General features: G+C 38.6%; 1 protein-coding gene across 12 annotated transcripts in view; it reads left to right on the top strand.

Annotated features, from left to right (window-relative positions):
- EndoA (SH3 domain containing GRB2 like, endophilin-A) overlaps positions 1-17,897 on the top strand; it is a 103,060-nt gene that overhangs the window by 16,948 nt on the left and 68,215 nt on the right. The window contains exon 1 of one of the 12 annotated variants that reach the window (XM_087340696.1): positions 6,068-6,216. The exons of the other annotated variants lie outside the window; for them this stretch is intronic. The gene's annotated coding sequence lies outside the window, so the exon portion shown is untranslated. Of the gene's footprint in view, positions 1-6,067; positions 6,217-17,897 lie in introns of those variants that run through there. 12 annotated transcript variants of the gene reach the window in all.

Below are 17,897 nucleotides of genomic sequence, written 5' to 3' on the forward strand. Positions count from 1 at the left end.
ATAGCATCTGTATCATAGGTCTTATTTCTTCAGTTCAATCATAAATGTGTAGATCTTATCTTAAATTACGCTGTGTTGTTGCTAATAGTCATAATAATACTCTCATTCAGCGTTAAGTATCTTGCGCAGTTGATAGCGCATTGTTACATTATAAAAAATAACGATGATTTCAACGCTGTTGACATCAGACCATCTGAAGAAGGAAGTGGAGCGAACTCCCGAAACGTCGTGTACATAGTTGTACTTGAGACAGTGTAGAGTGTCGAAAAATATCATAGGCTACATAAGCCTATAGATGACTCAACCATTGTCATAAACCTTTAAAGAATCGGTCATAGGCCTAGTCTGTTATGCGCATTCCTGTGTAGTTGCAGGTATAGAAATGTTGACTTAGTTTTGTGAGGCATACTTTAAATAGCTGAAAATAAGTTCCTACGTTCAGTAGCTAGATCAAAAACGAAGTACAGAAGTACGTTCAGAATTATAAATATTCAGTTTAGCTGAATGATTAGAAAAGCATAACGAAAATTAACACGAACACATTTTAAGAATGAAAACAGATTTCAAAAAGTATTACCAAATTATAAAACAAGAGGATACTGAAACATCGGACGACTTACAGCTAAATGGAGAGACGCGGTCTCTTGAAGTAGGAAACAGGCCTGTGACCTATATCCTTGAAGCAGAAGAAGAGGTCTACTTAAATAGGATTTGAACTGATGTTAATCATTCGCCCTACCGATATATTTTTGTAATAGTGTGGTAACTTGAGAGAAATGTTTCTATTCTTTGGGTGGGAAGAGAATTTTGGCGACCAATGCTTATTCATCGTCTTTTTCCAGACGTTTTAACTTGCTGGGTAAATTTAACAAAAACTTGATGTTAGGATCGTTATGGTACAGTATTACTGTGCACCAAAGTTCGTGAATCTAAATTACAAACGGGGGCGGAATTTTTCAATGAAGAGCATTTAAGTGTATTTGAACGGAATATGATTCTGACAATTGTTAAATTATTCGGTCATCTCAGTACATCCTGCCTTAAGACGTATTGAGCATAATGACTGTCAATTTCAGCCCATTAGTTTTAAGGAGCATTTCAGAAAAAAGGAACACGCATATTGGACCCACAAATTAATTGCGTTATGTCTGTCATTCCGCTAGAATAATCTCCCAACCTGCTTAACAGATTTCGTTCAAACTTAGTATTTCAGTCTTACAGAACTACTAAATGATCTCGACACATAGACACTATTGGTTTTGGTTTAGTTTGGTTAATTTTAACTTTAATTAACTTTCACGTATATGTGTTTCAGCTCTTTGAAACATTGTGATTAGACTCGAAGTTCGTCACTCCTATTATACATTATACAATTTTATCATGCTTGAGTTTATTTACGTAATTTCAAGCACCACTTTACTTAAGAACGTAAATAAACGTTTACACATATATCTGATCTTTTATCTTGATAAATAAATAGAAATGTTTGTTCAGGACATTTCTTACTCAGGCAAATGCTTTGTTAGATATGTTCCACATGTCGGCTGTTTTGGTATAAAAGTAATGCAGGTCTTAAACCGAATTAAAATATTAAACTCACACATGGTAATGCTCGTACAATATGTGCCATAGTACTGTTTCATAGGACCCTCTGGAAGGGTTCAAAACAAGCCTGTGTAAATTGAAGTTCGTTTAGACCAAAGAAAGTAACCCATGAAATGAGATAATAGTGAATTAAAATTCTAAAGGTAATGCCAGTACGCCTATGATGAAACTGTCGTATATCAAATTTCATGCATGTAATGGGGCTCTCTAGTCGAGGATCCGTAAAAAGGTGATATTCCATGTCACCTAGATTGTTTAAAATGGCAACGAGCTATAATATTCATTCGGTAGACAAACTCGTAGCAACGCAAAACTAAAATGGCGGTGATACGGTCTTGTCCACGCGTGTAATGTAAAAGCTGATGTGATGTCTTGCAATGTCCTCAGGCTCTGTAGAAGGTTGGAGTGGAATCTATGAACCCCTTGCTGAAGACGTTAATGGGTTTCCAGCGTTCCAACGGAAAGGCCAGGCATTGAACCAATTAAGGCGAAAGAGATTTTGAGCTTTTACGTATGAGGAAATCGGTTCAGTATGTGACCCGAAATTAACCTGCAAATAAAATTTTGTTTTATTTCCCTTTGCATTGAGTTGTACAGGGTGGCACATAAATGAGAACTTCTTTTTTGATTGTAAAAGGGAACGGCTTTATGGATTTGAATAGAGTTTACGTTTCTGAGTATGTACAAAAGTATTTTTTACAATTCGTTGGATTCTTTAAGCTGGAGAATATTTGTTGTTTTTAATGTAAGAAATAAAGTTTTTGTCGGTCGTAATGTCGGAAGGTCATTTTACGTTAGTTATTCGACTGGTAATGATGCAGCATTTTATAATGTTAATGTGAAAATACGTACACGTAACTATTTTCAGAAACGCAACTTTTGTACAACCCTGAAAACAATACAAATATCAGGCCCTGATGATGGCGGCAGCAAGGACCTCTGATACGTCGATAAACATCTACCAGACTAGACGGCGCAACAACCCAGAAGACAGCAATCTTCATAAAAACAAAGATGAGTTACTGAGACTAGCCACGCTGTATGCAGTAGTACAGTAAATTTGGACATTACAGTAAATATCTGCCATTGTAGAGCAGCTTTGGCAGTTGCCGCTGTGCGTGAGGTTGACAGGTCAATGAACCTTTGAACTGCAACGAATTACGACGGTTTCATAATAAATACAAATCATATTCAAATCGATTGTCCTAACCTGACGAAGTAGAGTCTGTTATACCAAATCCGATCTTCGTACTCCAAAGTCATTTCGTGCGTACATTAGTTATATCGATTCATCTGGGATTACTAAATTCTTTGACCTTACCCTTTCCTATTCGCCTGAAGTCGTAAACAGATCCAGTTTCCGAAACGTTGTGATATTTTGAATACCAGACGATGGACAGTCCAAAAATTTAGTAATCCCGAGTGTATCACACCATCCTCAGAATGCTTTAAAATCGATTTCGATTCATGTTAAATAGAGTGATACGATGGAGACAAAGTATTGATTTCATATGAAATCTGAGGTTCTCACGGCGATTGGAATGACGATGGCTGCCTTCTGGGACGGTGCACCTTGTAGTCGGGATATTACCCTGGTGATGCAGTTAGTTGCCCTGACACGTCGGTTACTTTTTACCAGACTTACACTTCGTAACATGAGTTCTGTAGCTAAGCAGCGGACCTAAGATGAAAGATGAGTGTTCTTTCCTCTTGGTTGTTGTCACTGCCACCAACAGATATCTTCTGCATGGGTTTGTTACTGCCGACGTCCTCGTGTTTTCTTTTTAAGAACGTATTACGCATTCGTGCTATCTTTTTAAAATAATGTTTCGTATTTTATTCCTATATCTATTTGCATGGAGCAGAGTCCTTAAGGAGCTGATAGTCGCTCAGTTGGTCACCAACTTCCCCTGTACCTTTTGTAATCAGAAGGTTCGCTACCAGTTCTCTCGTATTTATGATTTGTTTTAATATTATCATTCTTGAATCAGTCATCGGCTGTCACAGTTTCCTTGAGTTAATTAAATATTCTGATAATCGTTGGTTCTTTTTATGCAATTTTCTGAGTTTTCCCTCAAACTTATTATTTTTTACATCAGGAAGAATAGCTTATGCTGTTGATGTGGTAATTGAGTCAGATCCTCTGTTTGGAAATGAACGAGCTTTGTGGTTGTGCATACTGACTGTTCAATACCACTAGTTTGTCATTGGACACAGTCCTGTGTTGGTTTCAATTTGTCCCATCTTCACGGCCAATTTTCATATTTTCGTCAAAACATAATTAGTTTCTGTGCGGGAATTTATACAAGGAATCTTGATCTTAAGAAGTCGTTTGGTCAAGATAGAGACAAATTGGCCTCTCTTGGATTGTAGTTATTAAAGTGTTGATGTGTGGTTGTATTTTATTTGTGTCGAGTGTCCTTTGTCCCGCAATTGTACTGCGACGTCGTGAATCTGCATGCCCTTAAACACGTTATCAAAAGTATCTGCTCCCAGAATAACAGATGCTAACAAGATAATATGTTTCGTAAATAATACCAACATTTTGTGAGTTCTTTTAAGCAGGGAAGATTTTCATGTTGCGTCTGCTTCAAAAATGCAATGCGATGAAGCGATCATTTTCTGGGATGCGTTGAAGACAAATAAAGGCAGTAATATAAGTTTTGGCATAATTCAATAACAGACGAGCGACACGTGCAAAATTGAACATCTCTGCATGCCTATGTTGTTCATATTCTCGATAATAAGTGTACTCTTTGGAGTTACGTCACATAACTGTTTTCCAGCAGCTAGATAATTGTTGCACTGTTGTCATGAAGGGTTATTGTTGAGAAAGTGTTTTCCATCAGTGGTCTTAAGTCATTGTTGCACTTATGTTATTCGAGGTTCTCAACAGTGTTCCAATAATGACTTTGGGAAAATGTCCCTTGACCCAGTTAAGATATTCCCAAGGGATGGATATCCGAATGGCTTGAAGCTGCGACGGTAGCCGAACAAACCCGATCGAGTCCCGTACTGCTATCGATCGTAGACGTCAGCTGACATGCCCTAATCGTCCCAGCGAGAATTAGTCACAAGTAAGGTCTATGGGTATTCAAAGGTCTCAGCAGGAACTGCAACCCTATAAATACTTTCTGTACAACATAATTACGCTCCTTTTAGAGTTCTTTTAAGAAATAAAGAATCGGTCATATTACACAGCACAGCGTCCCTTAACCGCGCCTCAGTAGCGCATTCAGGAAATCTTTGCAGCCGCCACGTAGGCTCTTGGCGAAAGAGGGCTTGATCTGTTGGCACATTCGCGTCTGCATTTTCCTTGAGTTTTTCAGACAAAGGTTCTGTGTAGGGCATCTTTCTCATTCCGTTGTCCTTACTGCATCTTTCATTTACCGTCCCAGTAACACTAGGTGAGGAATACAAAGTAATCAGTCTCACTGCATACGTTTATTTATTTTCTGTTAGGACCAAACTTCTTCACCAGCACTTTGTTTTGCAAGGGTCTTAATCTGCATATTTTTCATTATTTATAAAAGAATTAATACAATTGTGGGGTTTATATTTTAATTTTTGGAATTTTATATATGACATGGGGATATTCAGAACACGTTTAATCTGTTTCAATCTGTCTGTTCATTATTTCATGTATTATTGTCGTTCTCAGTTACCTGCTTGAACTGTCTTTTCTTTTCGAAATGCAACGTGATTGGTGGTGTCTCATGAAGACAAGTTTGGAAAGAACATTGCACAGCAATTACAAGCGTAGTTTTCACAACACATCACCGTGCCCACACTACATTATAAATGTTTGCTGCTTTCTGTTTTCTCGTCTTTTTGACTAGTAATTACATCTTTATAAAATAAACAATTTAACACAAATGGAAACATTTGCGAAAAAGTGGGTTTTCGGACATGTAATGTTATACGTAAAGAAGAGAGGTGCCAATTAAGTAACTGAAGAGAAGCAGGATGGTTATTGTCTGATGATCGTGCAGAAAGATACCGAAACATATAGCCGATCAGACATAGATGCCAAATAACATATTTGTGGTGACGAAAATTAATGCAATTAATTGAAAAATTATGAAGCTCTCCATTATATAAAAATATCCATCTTCCTCGTACATGCATATAGTCGTCTCAGAACATTGTTCTGAAGTACCCTCATTCTGTTATAATTATTGACTGTTGTTACATTCTGCATAATTTGAACCTCGTCGAGATCTGAATAAAGAAATTGCGAAAAGCGTCGATGACTCTTAGAAGAATTTTTGTGACTTCTCCAATCACGATACAGACTTCAGTATAGCTCGCTGTTAATTAATGTCTTTAGCAAGGGGCGTATGTATCATTTACTCCCAGAAGTAGCTCTCTTCTCTTTCCAGTTAACATCGATGTGCAGTTTTAGCGTCGGAGCCGTTTAAATACGGTTCTAATTTTCTTTGCATCCGTTAGAGGCGCTTCTGTGTCGACGCCGACGCGGATTGATTCTCCGCTCAGACGCTTGGACGCCGAGCGTTGCTGACTTTCCAGCTATACGTAGCTTGCCTGCAAGAATGGTCGTGTGTTCGGTGCAGTGTCTTAATATTATGTTGTGCGTTAATTGTTATTAAGGTGAGCATAGACAGGTAATAAGAGATTAATCTTCGTTTGATGTTGGTTATGCAGCACAGCATGCTATTTTATTATTATTATTTTTAAGCTTTTACGAATGAGGCCGTCATGAATATTCCAGTCATTTATTTGTAATAAGTAAGAAACTTAATGAATAGCCACAAGTGAGTCTTATGTTCTTTATTTTTCGTTTTGCAGGCTTGATGTTACAATATAATTTCAAGAGTTAAATCATGTCTATTATCCGCGGTTATGTCAAAATTTTCATAGATTGGTTCAGGAAAACTTAAGAAATAATGTGTTTGTTAAGTCTCGTTTTGACAGATTTCGGTCGTTTTTCCCTTTATAGGCTATTTTATCTTGATTATTTGATGGAAAATGTAAATATAGTTTACTTGATAATAGCTGTCGCTCATATGTGATTAGTAATATGTTTATATTTAAATAGAAGTCACATTTTGTAACGCCAGAGTCAAAAATTCTGGAGAATTAATTCTCTTCTCGTGAATCTTGGTATGGATTTTCAGGGTTTTTTTAAATTTAATTTAACCTAATATATGTGGTTGTGGTAATTTATACTTCACATTATTGAATTTTAACGGTATTTTATTTTTATCCAACATTGTTTTATATTTCTTGCTTCTAAAGGAAGAAAGAGTTAGTGGTGACGTGAAAAACGTTACGCTGATCGGCCCCAATTCTATTATTTATGAAGCTTTTAGTGTTGATTTGACGCATTATGGAGGCACATCCCACCACAAGTTTAGTATACTTGCTGAATTACTAACTCTGTATACCATGACGTGGTTTCTGGAGAATTAGTTCACAAGTAAGATAAATAGGCACATTACCCCATAATGCAATACTGATGTTTGACTTTAAACAGAGCTGTCGTGAAATAGTACATTCAAATAAAATATCAATTATAAATTGATATCGTTCAGATGTAAGAAGTATGTTAGCAGAGAGCAATTTTAAATCCTTATGTATTTATTTGTTATATATTGGCCTTAATGACGGGCATAATCACGTTAATCACCCCCACATTCTGGTTATAGTTCAGTTTCAAGGTCAACGCGTTATACAAGTCCCTGAAGCTTCATGTCGTGAAGCGAAGGAGAATGGAATTAAGGCTTGACACATTCATAGCCTCGGAACTAGGAAAGGTGTGAGTGATCATCTTCACATTCCGGCCGCTGTACTCCAGGAAAGAGCACAGATTCGATTTGAAAGTGGTGGCGAGTAAAGATCTTGGTCCTGCTGGAAGCTGAACCGAACCGAACCCCAGGTCTTCTAGTCTGTCTCTTCACTGACTGAGCTATCAGGACCCGTATTTATAATACAAATGTAAAAGAAAAGAATACGTACCATTTTGTGTATTCCGCTTTTCAGCTTTCGAATATGGTTGTTGGTTTTCACGAAAATTGGTATGAACATATATTCCATTGGAGGCCACACCAGCCTCGTGCAATTTAACTTCATACATTAAAGTGCGCCTAATAACAACATGGCGGACGGAAGACCATACTAGATTGAAACGATACTAGCGACACTAGAGAAGATTAAATCTTCAGCCTGAGAAGTTTTGTACGGTGACAGCGTTCGTTTAAACACAAGTTTTGCTAAAGAAACCTCCTACCGAAAGCATACCATTATGGGGACATTCGTCTGTTGTGGTCTTTTTATATCCCTGAAACTAAGTATCTCATCTAGAATTTCTTAAAGACATTGAAGACAGCGTCCGAATTAATTTTGCAAAACGGTTTTCAGCAGTGCTTCTAGGTATGTAGGTATGGTAAATGTTTTCATGTGCATAAAATCTGAAGGCAAGTACGTCAACTTTAGAAACGATAGCGCTGAATAAAATGTAATGTAGATCCGTGGTCGCGGAATTACTTGTTTTAAGTAGGATCAATCATTATTTAGTTGTCTGACTTCGTATGTCTTTGAATCTAGATGATGCATTGCACGATCTTCTGGGTGCTGTTGATGTTAGTCTTCAGGGTTGTAACTCCATGTGGACATGTACATAGGCGCCAACGTTTCGGAAGAACTACCGCCATATTCACCGCCCTGATGAGAACCTCGAATCACCTATATGTTGATATCAGCAAAGATATTCGGTTCTTGTTAACTGTTCCCTAGTCGTCAGCGTATAGGCCTACATTATAGTTGATTTTTTATTATCTATGAGCATTAGACCTATGTTAGTGCTGTTTCAACTGCTGAGTTAATATGGCATGGAATAAGATGAATATTCGTGACTGGGGAGTTGAAAAATATTTTATGGGATCCAGTCATGACCTGTTTTATAAGTATCTGGAGATATTAATATTGTTTATGAATCCTGTCTGCTATCGAACCAGGTATCTGTCACAAATATGTGTAGAGAACGTTACCGCTGCCATTCGATGATAAGAATATGCGATTTAGGGAAATGTGTTTACACGCAAGCATGGAGTAGCAGTATAACAAGACAGACAACGAATTCCCACAGTTTAGATGTGAACACAAAGAACCTGTCAAATGCAAATCATGGTATCTTAGCGCAATTATATTTGTTTTCGGTTCGGAATAGCAGGGTAAGTTTATGATTATGACCCTGATGTTAATTTGCTGGGAGATGCTGTGGGTACCATAACCAAGAATGCAGAAACTCTCCTACAGGCTAGCAAGGAAATAGGCCTAGAAGTAAACGTGGACAGAACTAAATACATGGGCGTAATACGGGATGAACATTAGCAACAACAGCGGAACATAATTTTAAGTAACACATAAAATGAGGTCTATGATGAAATTAATAGTAGAATACATTTGGGAAACGGTTGTCTTTATTCAATTCAAAAACTGTTACTATCCAGTTTGCTATCCAAAACACTAAAGACCAGGATATACAAAACAATAATTTTGCTTGTTGTCTTGTATGGTTGTGAAATATGGTATCTTACCCTGAGGGAAGAACTTAGATTACAAGTGTTTGAAAACGGTGCTCAGGAGGATATTTTGACTTAGGGAGTATGAAATAAGTGGGGAATGTAGAATATTGCATCACGAAGAGCTGCAGGACACAAAGCATAGTAAGGGTAGTGAATTCTAGGAGGTTGTGATGGGCTGGATATGTAGCACGTATGGGGGTTTTCAAAGGGTGCATGCAGAATTTTGGTAGTGAATCCTACTGGAAAATGACCACTGGGCAGACCAAGAAGGAGATGGGAGGATAATATCAAGATGGATCTTGGGAAGGTGTGCTGTGAGGATGGAAAATGGAGTTGGCTCATGATCGTGTCCGGTGGAGGGCTTCTGTGTTGTTGGTGTTGGGCCTGCGGGTTCTGCTACCAGTGATTTAGTATCTGTTTACAGACTATATACACTGTCTAACATCTTTGCAATCCCCCTAATTTTTGACTCTTTCAGTCCTTATATTTTTAAGTAAACCTTTTCCATTAGTCTTTATAGTAGCTCAAATACAGCCCAGCTGTCTTCAGTTTGTCTTTATTTTTATTTGCAACTATCTTAATTCCAGTTTCTGGGTCAATATTTGTAAATCTTTTGTCAACCAGTTTATCTCTCCAATTTCTAGTTTACTCGCGCCTCAAAATGTGAGTCCGTCCTACCGCTTTGCTGTATATGGGACACACTTCTTGATCAATATTTACCTTAGTACGTTTTAATCTCCAGATATCCATTTTCCATCATCCTGTACCTCTAACTAGCCTCATGGGCACATACTTCTACATGTAATTCCTTCTCCCAGTTGCTTTTCAATTCAGACTTGCTTCCATGGCCTGTCTTTGAGTATCCACACACTTTCACATACTTCTCTGCATACATTTTTATTCTCTCCTCAATTTTAACATTTTAACAAATATATCCCATACGTATTTCTTCCAACGCCTGTCTTATTTTATTCAACACCTTTTCTCCATTCTCCATTTTTTGTTTTAATGCTGCCCGTAATACGCTTATCTTATCAGTTTACCACATTCCTTGCCAGTGTTTAAGGACTCTTTCTACCACCTTCTCCAACGTATTTGTCCTTCCCTTCTCTCTCCCTCCTATCTCTCTCGCACGTACACACACACAAAATTTGCTGCAGTGCTTGGCATCCCAATAACTCATGGGTTTCCCGATTTCCTTTCATTCATATTGCAGTCCCAAAATTTCAACCCTTGTCATCATGGCTGATTCTATTAGCGAGTTGTACTATTGCTCTAATATTTTAACTGCTATGTTCGGTGCCCTAGCTCTTCATATGTTAATACTATTTAAAGCTAAGTTCCTCATAATTGCTGTTTTATCTCTTTCTCCATTTACTCCTTGTATCTAATACCACGCCTAAATATTTTATTTCATTTGCTATCTCTCTTTCCTCTCCACCCAACCACAATTTCTCATCCATACTCAATGTCCGCCCCTTCTTAAATACAACTGTTTTTATCTTAGCTAGTGTACATTTATCTTTGTACTCCACTCATCACAAAATTTTCTATGTAGTTGATTGCCCTTTGTAAGCCGGTTCTAGTTACTGGTCGCAAATGTGTAAAAATGCATTATTTTCTGAAGTGTTCTTATCTCAAGTCGACTCCGTGTAAGTGAATTTCTTTTTTGTGTATGGCAACATTTTGCTAACGTAAAAAGTATGCACAAATTAACGTCCGACATCTCGATGTGCATAGATATTTAACTGTAGGATATGACCCTGAATATTAGGATGTTATTTGATTATGTTTTGACTCCTTTTCCCACATTCTATGTATATGTCGCTGTCTGGCATAGATTATTCATTATGTATAGTTGGCTTTGTTTCTGCATGTTTGTTCATGTCTCAAGTTTGTACTGATCGCCGTCACCTGTTTCAGTTTCCCAAAATAATCCGTGTCGACACAAACGAGAAAAACTTCACAGACATGTATCCTTGTGTAATCATTTTTAATAAGCACCTTAATGGTAAAATCCATAAAAATCCGTAGGCTGTGTTTTGTCTTGTTCCTGTCACAAGCCAATATGTAATCGGCAATTTATGTTATCGGTAGAGTGCCGCTGATGAAATCCGTACACTGCTGTTAGGATTATGTAATCAGGAATATAGAACATGAGGGGCATATGGCTGACATGGAAGACATTGGAAATCCGTACAGAATTTTTCTCGGAAATCTGAGAGGAAGAGGCCACATGGAAGACCTGGATGTAGATGACAGTATTATATTAATACTTTAATGGGTTGTAGGGAAATAGTGTGGACTAAATTTGTGTGGCTCAGGATACGAACCGCTGACAAGTTCTTTTGAAACCTGTAATGAACCTTCGTGATTCATAAAAGATGCGTAATAATCTTGACTGGCTCAGGGAATGAGGAAAATTTCTATCAGAACAGTCCGATCTGCCGTCACAGTGGCCGCTTGGTCGCTGGGACCGTGGGTTCGAATCCCACTCAAGCCATGGATGTTTGTCCGCGTTTTTCTGTGTTGTGTTGTCCTTGTGTACAGGTAGAGGCCTTGCGACTGGCCGATCCCTCGTCCAAGGAGTCCTACCAAAATGTCCATAGATCAAGCCAACGAAAAATTGGGGACCCGCAGTGCTCAGGCACTTGAAGAACGGGTCGTATAAAATAAAATAAATAAAGAAACTGTCTGATATCTTTAGCTGAAAATAAATAGGATGCAGTTTCAATGTCGATGTTGGTGTGTGGGGTTGTAAAGCTGTTTGAACTTGCAAGTAGGTACCAACGTTTTGGAGGAGGACGCTGCCTCCATCTTCAGGACCGTGGAAGTATGGGGTCTCATTTTTAATTCGTATTTAAAATAAACTGGCAACGACACTGTGCAGTCGGTTGATGTTTGTCGGTGGATCGCCGATTCTCGTTTTTACTCGAATGTTGAAAGCCTCCCGAATGAGCATACTTATTTATTTTGACACCAGTTAAGTGGCTTAATTTTCAATGACTTCATGTCTTAACCCAAAACATTGAAAATTTCAAAATTGCTGTGTTTTGGCGCGTGAATAATTCTGGAAATTTATTTGTTATCTTTCGTTATACTATTAAATAATTGGATGCATGTTTAGTACAAATGCTTTTGTCTTTAATTTAGAGGGATTTGTGTTCAGGATGAAATCCGTTAGTACCTTTTCCAACGTTTGTGTAGTGTAAACATTTTCAGGGAAACGCGTCTCTTTGTCATATCCCCCGCTTTGTTTTTTGGCGATGGTGTCTGATGCCTGTTTTATTGTATGGAGTTCTGCTGTTTGATAAAATAAAATTGCTTGTTGGTTTGCTTATGATTTTGGAAGAGAGTGGTGCTTTTACGCGCCTTAGACTGCAGCTAATCAGGAATGAAAGGACAGAGGAGTGAAATTAAAGAAGTACACGTACGCGTCAGCTATGAAAATTGTTACCATCTGCATGTTATGAAGCAATGAATAATTTTACTTTTTCCTTGTTTTGTACTCTAGAACGTGGAATTCACTAGTACATTTAGACATTTTTAAGGGTGATTATTAACCGAATGTCGTACTTGAGTAGTTAGATCTACTACTTTTTATTCGAGATGTCGCCAGTTCAAATCTGTACTCGGAGACCGCTATCCTGATTGGTGATTTTTTTTCCTTATTACATCCAGGAAAATGCCGAAAATTAGGTCACCATCCCATTCTTCCACATCGTTTCCAATTCATTACACACTAACATCCTCCCATCCCATGCTATATAGTGTAGATACTGAAAGCGTCATTAAATAATTTATAAATAAATAAAACCATTGGCCTACCTTTTATTTTATGACTGTTTTAAAGTGATTTGAGTTTTAACCAGACCTCGTGGTGATGCAGATCGATATGATGAGGGTTTTTTTGGGGGGGATTGGTGTTAGTGAGAAGGGAAGATATAGCTTATAATTTTGGGAAACATGCACGTTAGATCAAAGCCATTACGATATGTATTTTTGTAACATCGGTAATTTTGCATGTTGCTGGCATTTATCATAAGACGCTTACATCGGAATTTAGCAATTGATTGCAGGTTACGTTATGACTTTATCACTTGGTTTAGACGGTGAACCGGGCCCCAGACCCTTGAAGCATTTGTGTGTTTCCTGATTTAAATGTATTTATTTGCCATTTTACACACAAAACCTTTCTGCTGTTTCTTCCGTCCCATTTTTCCTGCGATATGTTTTTCTCTTTTTAGATAATGCCAGTAGCATCAGGATTCGAATGAATGCGAGAACATATTGTGATGTTGTTTCTTGGCTCTAAAACCCTGTTGTGGGTTTTCGCTGCCTTCTTTTTGCTTACGAAACATCTCATATCATGCTCATGGGACCGCCGGCTTTACTTCCCCTCCGAAGGAAGTTGTGCTACGGATTTTTAACACCCTTTAAAATCCATCGACCTCCGACCTTGGTCGGGATTGAACCTTGGGTCCAGTGGCGAGCACGCTAACCACTAGTCCACCGAGGGCAACACACATTGTGATGATGTAGTTACAATTTATTTTCTTAAAATTGATTATTGCATTTATGAACTCTGTTCTCTTCTAAATATGATGTGTGTGATGCAATTTGTATGGCGTGTTCTGCATCATTGTAACTAGGCGTTTTGTCTTGAGCCGACCCCTCGGCTCTTAAGTGCTGAGAAATAATGGCAGCGACCTCGGGACTAGGTGAGGGCTGGCCGAACTACGAGGGTGGCGCAGTATCTGTTTTTGAGCTGCGCAGGCGCAGGATTGGAGGGGGGTTGCAGTATCTGGACGATACTTGCTGGCGCACGTATGGCTCGATGCACACGAGCGAGTTATTTTGGCGAGCTCGCCGCGTCATTTTCTCGCGCGTTTTAGCAGTACATGCGAAGCAATGGAGCCACGCACACTATGGCGGTGACGCGGCGAGCTCTTTGCGCTCGCCAACCACTGCTGCTTCGCCGCGAGTTCGCCGATCGCCGCGAAGCAGCAGACTGTGTGAGAGCAGTGGGCAGTGCACACGTGGTTCGCAACCCTCGCAACAGCTCAGAGTCACAACCAGCATTTCTAGAGGAGGTATTACAAGCCTCATCGCAGAATCTTTACTTTTGATGGATGCATCCAGTTTTGCTGCTAGCTCATCAAACGACTTTATACTCATACGAAAATAATTATGAAATTTACTTCCATCTTCTCTTAAATCTATAAAAACTGTCACGAACGCCCCTTTTAACAGCCGTGAACTAACCAACGGGTGTGTCCAATACTTCCTATTGCGTTTTTAAGGATGTATTCATAAACGAAATAGGCAAAACTACACGTTTTCTTCTGTACACATCCATTTTGGTTGCCATCCAATCTAGTACTGGTGAGAGTTTTTCGGCGTGCTCGCAGCGATGACGCTACGTGTGCACTGTCACGGGTTTCCTCGCTGCGAGCACGCGCGGCATTTTCCCGCTCGTGTGCATCGAGCCTATCTCTCTCCCTCGAATTGACGGCTGAAGAGTTGGGCTGTTGTACTTGAGTGTTCCCCGAGATTTTGAGGTTGTGTCCTGCGGGTTACTTATAGCCTGAAATATAACTCCATTTTCTAGCAGCGCAGTAACGCAGTGTCGAACTCACGAAACTAACACATTTTAGGTATTCATTTGGGCGAGTGCATACGTTGGTTTCTGTGAAGGATCGTTTCATTGAGTTTATTTCTTCAGAAGTCTTGACAAAACATCGTCATGAAACAAGTCTTTTGTTTCTCACATGACGAATAATTGTCCTAACTGATCAACCACATTCATATTCGTCACTTTTTTGCGCTGGAAATGAATGAGGGGTTACTATATATTTTTTTAATGTTCCAGGATGTTTCCTATTTTTTTATAAGGCCGTTCAATCGTGTGTGACCATCTGCAGATTTAAAAACAGAAGGAAAACAGTTTCTGATGCACCCTCGCAACTAGGTAATCCCCCTTCTCGTCTCGTACAGACTCCAAAGCCGTATTTTGAATGCTCTGCCGTGTCTCTGTATCCGTTTGGTTTCTAACGAGGTTTGTTTTAATTATTTTTTGTTTATTTAACTACACTTTAGCTTGGATGGTCCAGCGTATAATTTATATGAATTTGAAAGGAGGCGTTTGTTGTCTCATTTGATGTATTATCCTGACATTTTGCCTCGAAGGACCACAAGAGACTTCAGGATAATTAGTTTCCTGGCCGGAAATTTAACCCAAGACCACCGGAATACTAAAAATGATAGCTAAACAGGTCACATGTAGAAGGTAACCTTAGGAGAGGCATGCAACCACAGGTTATGGACATGTCTTTTGTATTCTTGTTCTTATTGCTTATTTAATGATGGTTTTAATAACTCGGGTTATATAGCAACGAGCGACAGGATGATAAGTGAATAATGAATCTGAAAGGATGTGGAAGGAAGCGGTCGTGACCTAATTTAAATTTCTATCCCAGAATCTGCCTGTAGGGACTGAGTAAAGCTACGGGAACTTGAAGGTAGCCGGTTCTAGCGTCGAGATTTGAACCTGGGACCTCCCGAATAATAAGGAATGCTAATTACTTGTTTGTTTGTACTTTGTTTTATCTCAGGTAAAAATCTCTGGTGCTTATGTTGTGCTGTGTTATAACGGCGTGTGGTCTTATAGGTACATACCAGTTTCGGATGTACTTGCTGTCTCCATCTTCAGAGCTGAAGAACGACATCGTCATCTTCACCGCTGTGACGGTGTCAAGTCTGACCTCAGATGCCGAGATCGTAGAAGCTCATAAGTAGATTCAGACCTGATATAGTGGTGGGAAAGAAATCAAAATGTACATCCCGGGAATCGAAACTATCCGCCCAATCAGAATCCCGACATTTCTGGCGATTGAACTGTCACAGATCAAAGCATGTTCTATTCTACTGAATTGAACATGACAGAACATGCTGCACGCCTTCGCTTGCTGAGATAAAATCTGCTTCTAATGCGTTCTTGTGTTGGCGTGATGGAAAACAGTTCTCGTAGTGTCTAAATTTGTGATTGCTTACAGTTTATTTTTGAGTCTCATGCAGATATTATAGAGAGAAAATTTGAATATTTTTGCTGTAGTTTACAGTTGTATTACTGAAGCTATTATAAATGTCAGTTATAGTTTCTAAGAAAAATGAGGAGTTTTAACGGAAATAGGATATTTTCAGAACTGCGTGATTGATTTTCCATACAATAACAGACAGCAGAGCACATGCAGACACGGCATCTGGAGTGTCGCTCTGTATAGCATAGGTCTACTTGAACCTGTTAGCGAGAATGGACTTTGAGGGTAGCTGTCACTTTTGACGATAGGTGTCATAATTGTCAATGACTGTCTGTTCCGTAACATTTAAAATTTTAGACAGTTTTGTTTTGGATATGGTATAAACCTGTCCATTCGAACTGGTATATTACATTGTTTTTTTGCGGATTGTTTTAATCTTGGAACTGTCCGTCATCATTAAATCTTTTCTGTATCTACAGGTATGAAAATATGGCATTGTAAAATTTATGTTTTTCAGTAAAGTTTCATGCTTTGCTATTTAGCCTGTGAGCTGTGATTTTTTTATCACGAAGGTTATTGGAGTATTTTCATTGCAGTGTTGAATAATTTAATTTTTAATTTCAGATATACGTAATAATAACACACAGCGTGTTCTTTTTTAGTCATCACTCCGAAGTTCCACCCGTCTGAATAAATTGTCATTTCTGTTCCACGTGTCATTGTACTCGTAGTTTGTTGCATTTATTTGAAATTATTATTCATACCACACCACGTTTGCACTTTACGGAAAGGCCGAATAAATTATTAAGGACAGGTGTCCCAAAATATATAAGCACATTGTACCACACTGAATATAACTTTGTTACCGATCTCCGTCTATTGTGTTTACGAGGGGAACCTAAAACTTACACTTACTTGTTTACACTTAACAGATGGCACCACAATATAATTTACTAGGTGCCATTACTGACATATATAATGGTTTAGTTTATTAAAATATCTTTGTTTCATTTATTGAATGTGTGTATACAACTTTTTGGGACATCCTTATGTAAAAGTAAATCTGTCCCGCTACAAACAATTGAGGCGCCGGGGGGGGGGGGGGGCGAGAAGAGGTATTTCTCCCACTTATTCTTGACCTCGGTGCTAGATGTACTGAGTGATCAGCTTCATACCTCGTGTTAAATATGTACCAAATCGAAAAATATTTGAGGCATGGAATAAATCCTGTCAAATAAAAGCTTAAAGCCTTTATTCCTATACGTCTATTCGAATTTACTTCTTACTGGTGATACAAAATAATTTATAAGCCTCGGTATTTCCCCGTGCATTAGATTCTGGGCAGTGTATGTCATAGAGTATTTGGACTAAGATCGAAGTAGAGACGCGTTGGAGTCATTACTGGGTCCGAAGGGACTACTGGATGAATTATATTTGTGAATCATTTTGGGCAACTCGTCTTTTGTGGCCTTTGCAAAAGTGAATGCAATAAAACTGCTTTCTTATGCGTATCATATATGAGCTTCTTGGACAGCGGTCGACATAAATTTGTGGCTTCTAATAACGTTCCGAACTTTGTATTTCAGTTTGGACTTTGTGTAAGGCACGGTAGACTGCACGATTCAAAACTGACCACAGTTTGTAAACGCTATCAAAATGTTACGTAGGTGTATGTGCCTTAAACCCGCTCTAAATTATTCTTACT

The sequence above is a fragment of the Zootermopsis nevadensis genome, unplaced genomic scaffold (genome assembly GCF_977971745.1).
Source record: "Zootermopsis nevadensis isolate Lab colony 2312 unplaced genomic scaffold, Znev_1.0 Znev_ptg000061l, whole genome shotgun sequence".
NCBI classification, from domain to species: Eukaryota; Metazoa; Arthropoda; class Insecta; order Blattodea; family Termopsidae; genus Zootermopsis; species Zootermopsis nevadensis.